The sequence below is a fragment of the Schistocerca serialis genome, chromosome 1 (assembly GCF_023864345.2).
Source record: "Schistocerca serialis cubense isolate TAMUIC-IGC-003099 chromosome 1, iqSchSeri2.2, whole genome shotgun sequence".
NCBI classification, from domain to species: Eukaryota; Metazoa; Arthropoda; class Insecta; order Orthoptera; family Acrididae; genus Schistocerca; species Schistocerca serialis.
The window spans coordinates 1,146,116,035-1,146,133,763 of NC_064638.1; the positions used below are offsets into that span (position 1 = coordinate 1,146,116,035).

At 40.5% G+C, this 17,729-nt stretch overlaps 1 protein-coding gene across 1 annotated transcript in view; it reads right to left on the bottom strand.

The window, feature by feature from the left end:
* Positions 1-17,729, bottom strand: part of LOC126456041 (conserved oligomeric Golgi complex subunit 3) — a 116,712-nt gene that overhangs the window by 23,596 nt on the left and 75,387 nt on the right. The gene's annotated exons all lie outside the window — the stretch shown is intronic.

The following is a 17,729-nucleotide window of genomic DNA, read 5'->3' on the forward strand; positions in this document are numbered from 1 at the left end:
TTTCAGTTGTAAATGCTTGATGATACTTTTGTTGCCTGACGACAGACGTAACTGTGCAGTGGATCAGTAACTACTGGAAAAATAAAAATGCTTCATAATAAATACATATTTCTAAAAACAAAGATGATGTAACTTACCAAACGAAAGCGCTGGCATGTTGATAGACACACAAACAAACACAAACATACACACAAAATTCAAGCTTTCGCAACCAATGGTTGCTTCATCAGGAAAGAGGGAAGGAGAGGGAAAGACGAAAGGATGTGGATTTTAAGGGTGAGGGTAAGGAGTCATTCCAATCCCGGGAGCGGAAAGACTTACCTTAGGGGGAAAAAAGGAGACACACACACACACACACACACACACACACACACACACACACACACACACACACACCCATATCCAACTGCACATACACAGACTGTATACCTGTCCTTTTTCCCCCCTAAGGTAAGTCTTTCCGCTCCCGGGATTGGAATGGCTCCTTACCCTCTCCCTTAAAATCCACATCCTTTCGTCTTTCCCTCTCCGTCCCTCTTTCCTGATGAAGCAACCGTTGGTTGCGAAAGCTTGAAGTGTGTGTGTTTGTCTGTGTGTCTATCAACATGCCAGCGGTTTCGTTTGGTAAGTTAGATATATTTTTCCCACGTGGAATGTTATATAAATATATATAAATATATATTTCTTAAGAAGTAATGCTTACTGTACAGGGTGTCCACAAAAGAATGTTCCAGTTACACTGGTTTGTTACAGCAGTTTAATTTACAATATTTACAACAAATCACATATCAAACTGAAGGTAAAGTAACCCATTTTTCCTTAAAAATGTTCAGTACATGGACCTGTAGTTACATGGCACACATGCAACCTTTAATTCAATTCTTCCCGCCAAATGGTTAACAACTTTGAAGTAATGAAAGTAATAGCCTCTCCAATTCAATGACTCAACTCTAGAAATCATTAGGTAGTGGCAGAACTTAGACACAATCTTTTATAAAGGCCCAAAGGAAAAAAACGCATGACACAAGGTCACGTGAATGTGGAGGCCAACCAATCAACACTCAGAGTCTTCAACATTCAGCTACTCTTGAACTGAGAGATGTTAATAGGGAGTGGGGAGATGCAAAATCCTGTTGCCAAATACGGTTTTCAGGTTCACTTTCTATCTGGGAAAAGAACCATTCTTGCAACATTCCACATAGGCTCCATATAACAGAGAGAGAAAAATCCTACAACAAGAATGGGGATTGAGCCTCAGAACACTGGATCTGTAATCTGGCACTTACCAACAGAGCCGTATCTTTTACATGTAAATATCACTAATTATCCTGAGAATGCTTTTATTATGGTACTTATTAAGGTTGTTCTTGTGCTAGTCATGAATGTACCACGAGAAAGACAACAGCTGATATGCCTCTATACAAGCTGTTCTTTGCCTGCTTTCACTTTTACTGTCTTTACAACACAGAGAATTTCATCGACCCTACGAATGGTTTGACACAATCCCTACTCCTGTTACTTGCTAGCTATCATCTTCATTTCAGAAAACTACTGTGTCCCATGTCATCAATGACCTGCTTTATATGCTCATACCTACACCAAGACCCCTTGGTTCTTTCCTACCATTAGCCCCTTAACTACAGTTTTAATATTTGTCAAAGCATTCTGTATCATTAATCAATTAAGTTTATTGGCATTTTACTCACTGACTCTTGGCAGGTAAGTCTACATTACTCGATCAATCCATTCAATTCAACACCACATTTTAACAGCTTCTAAGTGTTTCGTTTCTGTTCTTGCCATTGTCCATGTTTCACATCCATATACAGCAGAACCTTGCACACGGCTTTCCACAAATCTTTTGCTGGTCTCGAGGTTTATGTTTTTAGATGTCAGCTCTTGTTTCTTTTTATAGAAAGCCCTTTCAGCTTGTACAATCCTTGCTGCTACATCTTTCTTCCATTTTCTTTCTTTATCTATTCTATGAGGGTGTGCTGAAAAGTAAAGCCTCTAAATTTTTAATGTGGAACATTACTTTATTATTGTACAACTTTATTCTTCAAATCAACATATTTGCAGCAATCTGCCGCTAGAGGGCTCCAAACTGTAGCACGTAACATGGCGGTGTGCAACGTAACTATGTCGGTGTGTGAGAAGCAGTGTGGTGTATTTGAGTTTCAAATTTGTGGAGTTTGTCCATACACAGAACACCTTCTCCTCCAGCACAACTATGCGAGACCACGCACGAGCCCTGTGACATCTGCAACAATCTAACACCTAGAGTTGAGTGTCATCGACCATCCTCTGTACAGTCCAGACTTCGTCCCATTCGATTTTCATCTGTTTCCAAAACTTAAGTACATCTACGAAGACTTCACTTTGATAGAGATGAAGTGGTGCAAGCTGAAGTCAGACATTCTACAGCGACAGTATCAACAAACTGGTCTCTCATTGGCAGAAATGTGTTCATCGCTAGGGTGACAAAGTTAAGAAATAAATGTGTAGACATGAAAAATAAAGATTTAAAATGTTAAAAACATTCATCTTATTTAAAAAATCTTAAGAGTTTTCACCAAAAATTTGGAGGAATTACTTTTCAGCATGCCCTCGTACTTCTCAGATACTAAAATTAATCCACCTATTCAAGAGTTTCCTGTCCAGTGTTGATGTTTAACCACCCTGCATTTTTATGTGTTGTGTGCAACATAACATTAGTTTTGTCCTAAATACTGAATTAAATTTTTCTCTGATAGCTCCTCCTGAGCAGTATCCACCTGGAGAACTATTTGACCCAGGAATCAAAACTTTAGTGAAGAACTGCAAGTACTTGGGGAAGTAATGTGTTTCCTATCTCCTTCCACTTTGCAGTACTGCATTCATTAAAGCTGTCTCTACCATGCCTGCAAGTGATTTCATAATTTGAAAACAAATCTTCACAATTCCAGTCACCTTTGACAAATGGAGGAACTGCTGCCTTGATCCAGGATAAAGGAAGCTTCTCTGTGTACCTACCCCAGCAGAGAGGGCTGCTGCTGCTACCACCACTCTGTGAATATTACTGGCGATCTGGTCCCATTCATCTCTTACACCACTGTTGTCCTCAGTTAAGCCGGAAAGAGGCTCTTACCAGGAACCACCGCCACCGGCTCTAATTATACAAAGATTTTTTAAAATGTGTGTTTCTTCTCCGTAACTATCCCTCTATTCTGGTTTATGATAGGTAGAGCCTGGACTCTCCAGAAAGATGACATGTTGATGCTTTCTTCAATCTGGATGGACAGTGAAGAGAACATCGTTTAGTAGCAGATGAAGATCTGAATATCTAAAAGAAATCACTGACAATGTTGGGTAAAAAGCCTAGCAGCAGATAGGAAGATGTGGAGTATGACAGAAAAACTGTAATAAGAAACAGCGATACCATTGGAATTTGGTAAGAAGATTACCACTGTGAACTCTGCTGCTATAATAGTGATATGTATATATTTTAGTATTTTATCCACGATCAGCAACTGTATTTCTATTTGTTGAAATAATGGGCAACTAGCTGCACAAAAGAAATTTTATTCCTTTACCAGTCTGAGGCACCTAGTGCCCTTCCTCCAAAGGCTTATTGGCAGTACATTCCTTACTAAAATTAATGTGCTTGGAGATTTTGAGAGTCTTCAGTTTGTTTTTCCTGTACAAGTAAACAGTTCTGTGTGTCTTGCTTGATGTTAAATTTAGTATTTCATCCATTATCAGTAACTGTATTCCTATTTGTTGAAATAATCCACAACTTGGTCCACAAAAGAAATTTTATTCCTTTCAGGCACTTAGTGCCCTTCTTCAAAGGCTAAATGGTGATACAGATGCTGATGACAGATAAAATACTAAACTTAATGTGAAGCAAGAAGCACAGAACCACTTACTTGTACATGAAAAACAAACTCAAAACTCTTAAGATCTCCAACCACATTAATTTTATTATGGAATGTGTCTCTTATACTGCATAAGGCATTTAGATCTCTCATCACTCTTCAGCAGCAGCAGCAGCAGCAGCAGTAGTAGTAGTAGTTTCCTTGAAATCCATAGATGATAAGTCATTCTGCAACATTTCCTCTCACCCTGCCACTATCCTAGACATAACGTAGCTTGAAAATCACCAAGTTGTACTGTTGTTTGGATACTGTGTTAAATTGTATGTCTCCATATAACTGACTGGGAAACTTGGTTCAAAGATCAGAGAAAGGCAAAGCCGTACCATACCTAGGGCCACCTAGTAAAGCACTATGGGATTCAAACTTATCTTTGGGTTGGTGGCAGCTTTACTAGCTTGCATGCTTGCTTACTAGTATTCTGTGCCCCCTCCCTCTTTCTCATATATGATAGAATTTAATTATTTATGTTTATTTTTATTTCTCCACCTTTTTTTAAATTTAAAACCAAAATTTTCCTTTTTTCTTAGTTAAATTATTCTTTTCATTTCTCTCTCTTTCTCCTTTAATTCATATTTTATTCTCCCCCTGGTCCTATCACCTCTGAACTGAAGCTGGCCTTATGCGCAGCTACCTATATTAGAGGCTGGAGGACTGAACTGTGGCGACATTGTATTAAGGTCTGCCACATAGTAGAGTAGTAGAATATAAGGGTTTGCTGCTGTACTGTTGTACCTTTTGAGTAACCCAAATTTATGGTGAACTGTGACATACTGGACTACTGTATGTGGAAATATACTACTAAGTAGTGTCTACAGTTGAAGTTGAAATACAAATTAAGTATAGAATTCTGTAAATCTCTTAAATTTTTACATGGACATACATAGTGGTGCTATTTTAAAGATATTTTAAAGACTTGCCAACAGAATTGGAACAAAACTTATAGACAGAACTTTATAATAGCGTTTTGGATTCATAAATTTAGTATCCGAATCTTCTCTCAAGTGGTTATAAGTATATATTTAAAATATATTCTTGGATCTTAGTTTCATGAACAACCAAGTTTGATGAGTAAGTGGTACAACAACGCAACCTATCAAAATTATTAGCTGATATTTACATGTAATAGCTGTCTGACTCAGGATGTTAACAGATAATAAATTATTCTATTTTCAGATGCTGGAAAATGTTGTATTCCTGGTTACAAATCCAGCATAGAACAGGGTTCTGTATCAGTGTTTGGATTCTCTACTGAAGAGGAAAACAGGAAACACTGGAAAACAACCCCTACAGAAGGGACTGGTATCCATCCAATGGACATGTTGTTTGTATTAAACAAACTGAAAAAAGTGATGTGTCAAAGATAGAAATTATCAGAAGTTCCCTTGTCAGATGCCACAACTTTTACTAGTATCCATGCCAAAATTATTTCCTGGGTAACCATCATACTTAAGTAAAGGAGACACTTCAACTAGGCTTGATCCAGAAACAAGAAGAGATGTGCATGTAAAGAAGAGGAGGAGGACGAGCTGGTTAAAGGAGAACATTATACCAAATTTTCAAAATTTGCATGCTGAGTACCAGGAAGGAATAAACACTAGGAAAGTAGAGTAAGAGCTAAGACAGTAAAATATTCCTTTATACTACAGATTTTTGGGGACATACTTCAGGTCAGAGTGAGTATGTATGTGTGAATGGTTTCAATTCTATGATATGGTGTGGTGTGGTTAGCTGGATTTCACTTTCCTCACTTAAAATTAACCCGATGGTCACAATATAAAAGATTTTAATTAGATTTGTTAACTGTGACAGACATTTCCAGGGGCAGATGTGGACTCTGACCACAATCTATTGGTTATGACCTGTAGATTAAAACTGAAGAAACTGCAAAAAGGTGGGAATTTAAGGAGATGGGACCTGGATAAACTAAAAGAACCAGAGGTTGTACAGAGATTCAGGGAGAGCATAAGGGAGCAATTGACAGGAATGGGGGAAATAAATACAGTAGAAGAAGAATGGGTAGCTTTGAGGGATGAAGTAGTGAAGGCAGCAGAGGATCAAGTAGGTAAAAAGACGACGGCTAGTAGAAATCCTTGGGTAACAGAAGAAACATTGAATTTAATTGATGAAAGGAGAAAATATAAAAATGCAGTAAGTGAAACAGGCAAAAAGGAATACAAACGTCTCAAAAATGAGATCGACAGGAAGTGCAAAATGGCTAAGCAGGGATGGCTAGAGGACAAATGTAAGGATGTAGAAGCCTATCTCACTAGGGGTAAGATAGATACCGCCTACAGGAAAATTAAAGAGACCTTTGGAGATAAGAGAACGACTTGTATGAATATCAAGAGCTCAGATGGAAACCCAGTTCTAAGCAAAGAAGGGAAAGCAGAAAGGTGGAAGGAGTATATAGAGGGTCTATACAAGGGCGATGTACTTGAGGACAATATTATGGAAATGGAAGAGGATGTAGATGAAGATGAAATGGGAGATATGATACTGCTTGAAGAGTTTGACAGAGCACTGAAAGACCTGAGTCGAAACAAGGCCCCCGGAGTAGACAATATTCCATTGGAACTACTGACGGCCGTGGGAGAGCCAGTCCTGACAAAACTCTACCATCTGGTGAGCAAGATGTATGAAACAGGCGAAATACCCTCAGACTTCAAGAAGAATATAATAATTCCAATACCAAAGAAAGCAGGTGTTGACAGATGTGAAAATTACCGAACTATCAGCTTAATAAGTCACAGCTGCAAAATACTAACACGAATTCTTTACAGACGAATGGAAAAACGAGTAGAAGCCAACCTCGGGGAAGATCAGTTTGGATTCCGTAGAAACACTGGAACACGTGAGGCAATACTGACCTTACGACTTATCTTAGAAGAAAGATTAAGGAGAGGCAAACCTATGTTTATAGCATTTGTAGACTTAGAGAAAGCTTTTGACAATGTTGACTGGAATACTCTCTTTCAAATTCTAAAGGTGGCAGGGGTAAAATACAGGGAGCGAAAGGCTATTTACAATTTGTACAGAAACCAGATGGCAGTTATAAGAGTCGAGGGGCATGAAAGGGAAGCAGTGGTTGGGAAGAGAGTGAGACAGGGTTGTAGCCTATCCCTGATGTTATTCAATCTGTATATTGAGCAAGCAGTAAAGGAAACAAAAGAAAAATTCGGAGTAGGTATTAAAATCCATGGAGAAGAAATAAAAACTTTGAGGTTCGCCGATGACATTGTAATTCTGTCAGAGACAGCAAAGGACTTGGAAGAGCAGTTGAATGGAATGGACAGTGTCTTGAAAGGAGGATATAAGATGAACATCAACAAAAGCAAAACAAGGATAATGGAATGTAGTCTAATTAAGTCGGGTGATGCTGAGGGAATTAGATTAGGAAATGAGATGCTTAAAGTAGTAAAGGAGTTTTGCTATTTGGGGAGTAAAATAACTGATGATGGTCGAAGTAGAGAGGATATAAAATGTAGGCTGGCAATGGCAAGGAAAGCGTTTCTGAAGAAGAGAAATTTGTTAACATCTAGTATTGATTTAAGTGTCAGGAAGTCATTTCTGAAAGTATTCGTATGGAGTGTAGCCATGTATGGAAGTGAAACATGGACGATAAATAGTTTGGACAAGAAGAGAATAGAAGCTTTCGAAATGTGGTGCTACAGAAGAATGCTGAAGATTAGATGGGTACATCATATAACTAATGAGGAAGTATTGAATAGGATTGGGGAGAAGAGAAGTTTGTGGCACAACTTGACCAGAAGAAGGGATCGGTTGGTAGGACATGTTCTGAGGCATCAAGGGATCACCAATTTAGTATTGGAGGGCAGCGTGGAGGGTAAAAATCGTAGAGGGAGACCAAGAGATGAATACACTAAGCAGATTCAGAAGGATGTAGGTTGCAGTAGGTACTGGGAGATGAAAAAGCTTGCACAGGATAGAGTAGCATGGAGAGCTGCATCAAACCAGTCTCAGGACTGAAGACCACAACAACAACAACAACAACAACAACAACTGTGACAGATCTACACCTTTTGGTCCTGTTGTAAATGAACTGAAGAACATTGAAAGGAAACTTACTCAGTATTCAAATTGCTGTACCACCCTAGTTTTTGATGGAGCAGGTAGATTTGTTGAGAATGTGTAAGTGGACATATTCAGCACTTTGCTCAACCAGATAACTAATGTGAAACATATCAGCAAATTTAGTCTTCACTGAACATAAGCCCCACCTACAAAAAACAAAATGCTCCTATTCTTAAAATTGTTGAGAATAAATTAGACAAGACAAAAAAGATTTGTAATTCTACAAGTGGATGAAATTTATATTAAGCCTTATATTCTGTTAAAGGGGGTGGACACACAACAGATATGCAGAAACAAATGCCTCATCAAATGCAACAACAGTGCTTGCCTTTCTCACATTTTCTTAGCACAGCAGTTTCAGAGAAGTTGTTCACTTGGTTCCAGTAAAACATTCATCAAGCTTAGACCTCTACCAATTAACACTTAATGCGTTGCAATTTCTTTCTTCTTGTGGTCTGACAGCAAAGCTGTTATATATAACAGCAACAATAAAATCACCAGAATAATGTTTTCACTCTTAACAAAAAAATTCTAGCAGTACAAATTCTTTGTCATGTGGTTCACCTGGAGTGGGGGCTGGAGGGGTTTCTTGCCCATTCTCATATCCCACCCTGTTTATTTGCCACTCCCTGTTAATGCTTCTGGCCATATTTCCCCACTCCTTTCTTTTTTCACTCCTTTCTTCTCCACCTCTCTGCCTCAAAACCTCCTGATGCTGCACTTGTTGTCAGTCTAGTCCCTGCACACTCCACCAATGTTCATCTCTCCCCCTACCCAAACATTACTACCCCTCCCCCTTTCCCACCCCCTCCAGATTGCTGCTTGCGTCCCACGTGATAGTGGCATACTGGCCTCATGTGTGCATGAGTTGTGCCTGCTTGGGTGTATGAATGGTGTGTATTTCTCTTTTGCTGATGAAGGCTGTGGCCGAAAGCTTTATTTAAGTGTCCTAATTGTGCCTGTCTGCAACTTAACGTATCTTCTTTACAGGAAGTAGCAATCTGTCTTTTCCTACATTGTTGAAAAAGACTGGTTTAGCAATGGAATATGAAGTCAGATTGGTTGCATATGCTACAGGAAACTGCTTGTGATTTTTTCAAAATAACCTGAAGTCATAAAGTGAACCACAGAAAATGTAAACATGAATGACTGGAACTTGATTTGGGCTCCATTTCTCCTGAATATGAGTCCACTGTTTTAACAAAGGCTGTAGGAAAGTTCTGGTGTAATGTAAATACTTTGCTTAGCCTTTGTCGTGAACACACACACACACACACACACACACACACACACACACACACACATGCACGCACGCACTCTACATGGTGCCGGCTGTCAGTGCTGCATTGTGGCAGGTGGACTAGGTTGTGGTGGGATTATGTTGGGTGGGGTGGGGTGGGGTGGGGTGGGTTGGGGTGGGGTGGGGTGGAGATAGATAGATAGAGGGGGGGGAGGGGAGAGAGAGAGAGAGAGAGAGAGAGAGAGAGAGAGAGAGAGAGAGGAATTTAGGGTGGATGGCTAGTGGCTTGGCGGGAGACAGCTGGTTTGCCAGCTAGAAATGTGGGGAGGTAGGGCTGGAAGGTACATAGGCTAGGCATGTGATGATGCACAGTTATTAGAGCTGCATGGGAACCTTCTATACCAGGCTGCTAATGAGCCATCTAGAGGAAACCTTCCTAGCCTCTCAAAACTCCCAAGCCCTAATCTGCTTCACTTTGATTGGTGATATCTTCATGATCTGGACTCGGGGCCATCCTCATTCCTTCACAAGCTCAACACCTTCCCTCCCATCCACTTCACTTGTTCCTTTTCAATCCAATGCACCACCTTCCTGGGCACTGATGACCCACTCTCTGATGGCTCCACACACATTGAACACACCAACGGTACCTGCATTTTGACAGCTGTCATCCCTTCCACACCAAAGCATCCCTCCCATACTGCATGGTCATGAGAGGAGGACCTATCTGCAAAGGCTAGAACTCGGTTACCCAGGATGCTGAAGGTCTCACGAAGGCTTTCACAGGGACGCATTAACTTCCAAACCTAGTTTGCAAAAAGATTTTCTGTGCCATACCCTCATACACCCTCAATCCTCCCAGTACTCCCAAGAATCTGCTGCAAGGGAGTGTCGTCCTTGTCACACAGTATCACTTTCAACTGGAAGTAGTAAGCCACATCCTTCGTCAGGGCTTTGATTCTCTCTCATTATGCCCTGAAATGAATGACATTTTACTCAAAATCCTTCCCACCTCTCCTAAAGGGATATTCTGTCATCCACCCGACCTACACAACATCCTAGTCCATCCCTACACCACTCCCACTCTCCCAACCCCTTGCCACAGCAGTCATAGTCCTGTAGTAGACCATGGTGCAAGATCTGCCCAATCCACTCACCCAACACTTCTTACTCTAGTCCTGTCACAGGCTTATCCTACCCTATCAGAGACTGTGCCACCTGTGGAAGCAGCCATGTCATACTATCAACTCTGCTGCGAACACTGCACAGCTTTTTATGTCAGTAGGCTTACCAAGTGGCTGTCCACCAGGATGAATGGCCACCACCTAACTTTTGCCAAGAACCAAGTTGGTCACCCAGTGACAACATGCGCTGAGCATAAAATGCTCAATTTCAATTGCTGCTTCAAAGACCCAGGCATATGTATCCTCCTCTCTACTACCAGCTTCTCTGGGCTACACAGATGCGAATTATCCCTGCAACACATCCTTCATTCCTGTAATCGTCCGGCTTCAATCATCAGTAACCCAGTGTCCCCACAACCTCAACTCAATAGCTTCCCCTTCCTTCATCTTGTCACTCTGACAACTGGGCACCACGCTCCTAGCCTGTACACCTGCCAGCCCTTCTTCCCACGTTCCTTGCCGACAGACCAGCTGCCTGCCTCTGAGCCGCTAGCCATCCACCCCAGTGAGCCACTAGCCATAGATATATTTTTCCCATGTGGAATGTTTCCCTCCCTCCCTCCCTATATATTTATATATAAAAAGATGATGAGACTTACCACACAAAAGCGCTGACAGGTCGATACACACACACAAACAAACACAAACATACACACAGAATTCAAGCTTTCGCAACAAACGGTTGCTTCATCAAGAAAGAGGGAAGGAGAGGGAAAGACGAAAGGATGTGGGTTTTAAGGGAAAGGGTAAGGAGTCATTCCAATCCCGGGAGCGGAAAGACTTACCTTAGGGGGGAAAAAAGGACAGGTATACACTCGTGCGCGCGCGCACACACAAACATATCCATCCGCACATACACAGACACAAGCAGACATTTTTCATTGTCTGCTTGTGCCTGTGCAAAGATGATGTGACTTACCAAACGAAAGCGCTGGCACGTCGATAGACACACAAACATACACACAAAATTCTAGCTTTCGCAATCAACGGTTGCTGCGTCAGGAAAGAGGGAAGGAGAGGGAAAGACGAAAGGATTTGGGTTTTAAGGGAGAGGGTAAGGAGTCATTCCAATCCCGGGAGCGGAAAGACTTACCTTAGGGGGAAAAAAGGACGGGTATACACTCGCGCACACACACACACATCCATCCACACATATACAGACACAAGCAGACATATACAGAGGCAAAGAGTTTGGGGAGAGATGTCAGTCGAGGCGGAAGTGCAGAGGCAAAGATGTTGTTGAACGACAGGTGAGGTATGAGGGGCGGCAACTTGAAATTAGCGGAGATTGAGGCCTGGTGGATAACGGGAAGACAGGATATATTGAAGAGCAAGTTCCCATCTCCGGAGTTCGGATAGGTTGGTGCTAGTGGGAAGTATCCAGATAACCCGGACAGTGTAACACCGTGCCAAGATGTGCTGGCCGTGCACCAAGGCATGTTTAACCACAGGGTGATCCTCATTACCAACAAACACTGTCTGCCTGTGTCCATTCATGCAAATGGACAGTTTGTTGCTGGTCATTCTCACATAGAATGCGTCACAGTGTAAGCAGGTCAGTTGGTAGATCACGTGGGTGCTTTCACACGTGGCTCTGCCTTTGATCGTGTACACCTTCCGGGTTACAGGACTGGAGTAGGTGGTTGTGGGAGGGTGCATGGGACAGGTTTTACACCAGGGGCGGTTACAAGGGTAGGAGCCAGAGGGTAGGGAAGGTGGTTTGGGGATTTCATAGGGTTGAACTAAGAGGTTACAAAGGTTAGGTGGACGGTGGAAAGACACTCTTGGTGGAGTGGGGAGGATTTCATGAAGGATGGATCTCATTTCAGGGCAGGATTTGAGGAAGTCGTATCCCTGCTGGAGAGGGAAACATTCCACGTGGGAAAAATATATCTAAAAACAAAGATGATGTGACTTACCAAACGAAAGCGTTGGTATCTTGATAGACACACAAACAAACACAAACACACACACAAAATTCAAGCTTTCGCAATCAACGGTTGCTTCGTCAGGAAAGAGGGAGGGAGAGGGAAAGACGAAAGGATGCGAGTTTTAAGGGAGAAGGTAAGGAGTCATTCCAATCTAGGGAGCGGAAAGACTTAACCATACGGTAAGGAGTCATTCCAATCTCGGGAGCAGAAAGACTTACCCATAAGGTAAGTCTTTCCGCTCCCGGGATTGGAATGACTCCTTACCTTCTCCCTTTCGTCATCACATCCTTTCATATATATATATATATATCCCCTCTGTCCACCCCACATGACAATGGCCACTACAATCTTGTCTACCTGCCGAAGGCCAGCACTGGCACTGTGCTTCCACCTGGCGCTATATGGGGGCAAGGTTGGTTGTGTGTGTGTGTGTGTGTGTGTGTGTGTGTGTGTGTGTGTGTGTGTGTTTTTCTTCTTCCTGTGTATGTCTAATGAAGACTCATAGTTTTAATATTATTTAATTGGATAGGTAAAAAATCTACTCACCAAGCGGCGGCAGAACACACACATAAAAGACTGTTGTGACAGCAAGCTTTCTGAGCCAGTGGTTCCTTCTTTAGGCAGACAGGAATAAGGGTAAGGCACAAGGGTGAAGGAAATGAATTCGAGAGGTCTAGGAAAAGACTTTCTTCTCGTCCCGTACAGTAAGTCTGCTCTGACCTGTGGTTCAGGGTGTCTTTCCCAAAATCTACCCCTTCCACGTTCCATATCCTTGTGATTGACTCACTAACTGGATCTAGGGAACAAGAAATAAATAAATAAATAAATTTCCCAGACCGCTCCAGTTTGTAACATCTCCATGTAATGATCAGCATTGACAGTTATTGTGCTTCCCTTTTCATTTTTGAAACAATACAGACCGATAATCCCACATGACGAAACACCACACCATACTGTCACTTGGTGTAAAGGGCACACATGAACATCATTAGGATTTGTGTTTGCCCATTAACAGTAGTTCTGTTTGTTCACATAACCTGTGAGATGAAAATGTGCCTCATCTGACATCCACAACTTGTTTAGAAATTCATCGCCATTGTTTATTTTTGTTATCATTTGTTGAAAGAATCCTAATCGTAACCCGCAACCGTTGGCCTTCAATTGTTGCACCATCTGTAGTTTCCATGGATGAAATTTTAAATCAAGACGATGAATTCTGCGAACACTTTCCCGGGATATTCCAACCACTGCTGCTTGGTTACAAACTGAACACCGTGGACTCAGTATGACAGACTTCCGTACAGTAATGTTCGCTGGAGAACGCACACTTATTTGTCATATTGTTGGTTTCTTGTTGAGGGCAGATCCAGTCTCTTCAAAGTTATTAATCCAACATTTCATCGCCTGTTCAACGAAATGGCATCATGACATCCTAAACTATAAAAACATTGAAACTCCCTGTGTGCTGCTACCAAACTATCATTGTTTTTATAAAATTACTGAAATGGCGGACTGCGTACTCACCATCATGAACCCGCAGTAGTGCCACATGCCCATGGCTGTCACTACTCATTTCAAACATTCCCGTTATTCTGTGTCACTCTGTACCTTTCTGTTCTGGACTACATCATGGTCATGGGGTACAAACATTCTCATGGAATCAAACGTTCTAAAATAAATATGCTATCTGAAGAAAGGTAAGACAAGTAAAATTAAAAAGAAATGACAAATGTTAAACAAATATAGCTGGGACATTCTGCTAGAATGTAAATAATTTAGGATTACGGGAGACCACCCATCAAACATTAGCACACATGAAAGAGAAGGAAAATTGATGGCTCCTTTCTCTTTACTGTGTGTGCCAATATTCAGTCAGTGGTCTCCTTTACTCCCAAAATTGTTTAGATGTTACACAAATTCGCGCTGGTAGAAAAAAAAGCAGGATACTCGCAATATCCAATAAAAGAGGATTGCTAACGAAGTCCAATAAATGTGGAAAGAAAGTTATTTTTTAACAGAGGCAGCACTCTGCGTTTGAAATGATGCAATTCACAAAGCCTCAACAGAAGTATTAACTGTGTTATAAAGTGAGTTAAAAGTTACTATTTTGATGCCGTAGCCTACCGAGTATAACAGATATGCTGTAGTCCAATAAGAATACAATTTTTTTGGACTAAATTTTGATGAGCGATGAAATTTATGAAACACTGATGTAGTAGATATAAGTAATGAAGTATAGATATCATATTTGTTTTTTTCCACCTCTTTGCTTCTCAATCTGTCCTCTTGTCATTTCTGGCACAGTGATGACACGCTCTGTGCGATTCCGCTCCTTTCATTCCTGTCTTTGCCTCGTCCTCACAACAGGTAGCCCCCCCACCCCCAATGTGAGTGACCTGCCACTCCTTACCAATACTCCCCGACCTGTTTCAACATGATTAGTCACAAGACATTTTCTATAAATGGAAGTGACTACACACAATCTACACTAAAACAAAAATTTAATTTTAATTTACATTAAAGGAACAGTTATTTGTTGTGACCTTTGTATTAAATTATAAATTATTTAGGAATAAAGGAGATGACTCACCTAAAGGCAGAAGCACTATGTCATCAACAGGCACACAAACAAAAGGTATGGTGCTTGGCTAGCTTTCAGAATGCACTTCCTTTTTCTACAGGGTGTATACGCGGACAAGGAAAAAAAATTCCCAGATCTCCCAGTTAAAAAAAAAGTTTCTCTCAGGTGAAAATACACTTTTTCCATGTTAAGCAACAGTATACTTTCCGTCGGAACTGTAAAACTTATCAATCCTTTGAATGGATATGGTTTTATACAGCACCATAGAATTTCTCAGAACTTTAGAAAACGAAACTCAGGGGGAAAAACACATTTTGGAAATATCTTTGATGTGCAGCAACATGTACACTGCAGATTTTCGTATTACGTAAGTATAAATTCAAATTACACAAACAGAAAAAGTTAATGGTTTAAGTTACTGTACAAAGTGTTGCTACAAGAAAAGCAAGGCTTTCGCATATAATATTTGTCTCGAAGATTAATAAGCTACAAGAGAAGCTAACCTTCCACATATAATGTTGATCTGTTTAGGGCATGTTACACTTTTAAGATACATCGCACAAATACACCAGTAAAATTTTTAATACTAGTATAAATCTCTGATCTTCTGGGCTCGAAATTCTTCTAAATGGCTCATCATCAAAGAGTTGACTTTTAAATGAGAACAAATGCTCTGTGATTTAAGAAATTCATCGTACATTCTCACACATAGTTCATTTGCATAAAAAGTAATTTACTTTGAAAATAACAGTTTTCAAACCACAATTCAGAATATTTTCCCGCGACCTGTTAGAAATAGATTCATTTCAGCAGTTGCCAGAGTGCACCAGATAACAGATGGCACCGCGCTTGCACACCTACAGTGACATAGGAAGTCCGTATGTTCGTACATGTAAAACATTAAAAGATCTTTCTTCCATTGTCATAAAGGAAGCAAGATATCAGAGGATACTCCAAGAGTGTCAGAATTTCGTGAACCATACTAAAATGCATAGTTTGCCTTAAAGCGCACATTTGTATGTTCAGATTCCCAATGATGTAGGCCTCAACCTGATATTAAGCTTTTTGGTGTGGTTTTCAGGACGTAAATTTTCTTGGAGTACCAGTACTGTATTATCTCATGTTTGGTTCTTTATTATGGCATAATGCCACATGTGCTACAAGACAAGAACGTGCACTTGAAATGCAGCGAACAGTTGAAACTAGTCAATAGTGTGGAATTAAACATTTCGTTTCAAATAAATTTACTGCCTCAGCAGGAAAGCTTAATAAAAGCCAAATTTCTTTAGCAAACTGACAAACATAACTTTACTGTTCAGCAAGGCGATTAATACTTGACTGTCAGAAAGGTGCAAATAAAATAAAATCTGAAACTAGTAACATATTTTAGCCTTCTGTAATTATGTGAATGTATTTTAATTCACTTGATAGCTCCCAGCCACAGAAATCCATCTTGTTTTCATTTGACATGAGAGCAGTAAACGAAGAGGCAACAGAAAAATAACTTAATGTAAACACGGGTCACATGGAGACTTCCCCCCCCCCCCCCCTCCCCCACCACCACCACCACCACCACCACAACTCAGACTGCTCTCGCATCAGAATGTCAAAAATTTAAAAAAAAAGAAATGACTTTTCAAAAATAAGTTCATTTTGTAGCGCACATCTTTCTGAAGAGTCTGATAAATTAAACATATATTATCGAGGAAATGTAAGACATGTTATTTGGTCTTAACTGTGCCGAAGTGAAGTAGGTTCAGATACCCCAATTTGCCGCCCCACCCATGATGTTACATTTGGAATGGTGATACACACTCATTCCATAGCTAGAGAATGTTGGGCCTTGTAGTCAAGTAGTAAAGTGTGTGCCTGGAAACAAAGAGGTCGCAGATTTGAATCCCAATCAGAACATTATGAATTACGTCAAAGAAAATGGTCTATTGACAAATTGTCAACACGGATTTAAAAACAGCATTCTTATGAAACACAATTAGCTCTTCACTCGCATGAAGTGTTGCGTGCTACTGACAAAGGTTTTCAAAATTATTCTGTATTTCTGGATTTTCGGAAGGCTTTTGACACTGTACTACACAAGCGCGTGTAGTGAAATTGCATGCTTATGGAATATCGTCTCAGTTATGTGATTGGATTCATGATTTCATGTCAGAGGGGTCACAGTTTGTAGTAATTGATGGAATGTCATCGAGTAAAACAGAAGTGATTTCTGCTGTTACCCAAGGTAGAGGTACAGGCCCTTTGTTGTTCCTTATCTATATCAATGATTTGGGAGACAATCTGAGCAGCCATCTTAGGTTGTTTGCAGATGATGCTGTCATTTATCGACTAGTAAAGTCATCAGAACATCAAAATAAATTGCAAAACAATGTAGAAAAGATATCTGTATGGTGCAAAAATTGGCAATTAACCCCAAATAACGGAAAGTGTGAGGTCATCCACATGGGTGCTAAAAGGAAATCGTTAAAATTCGGTTACACAATAAATCAGTCTAATCTAAAAGCCTAAATTCACCTAAGTACCTAGGTATTACAATTACGAACAACTTAAATTGGAAGGAACACACAGAAAACGTTGTGGGGAAGGCTAACCAAAGACTGCGTTTTATTGGCAGGACACTTAGAAAATGTAACAGCTCTACTAAATAGAGTGCCTACACTACACTTGCCTTCCTCTTCTGGAATACTGCTGCGAGGTCTGGGTCTACCAAATAGTATTAACAGAATACTTCGAGAAAGTTCAATGAAGAGCAGTATGTTTAGTATTATT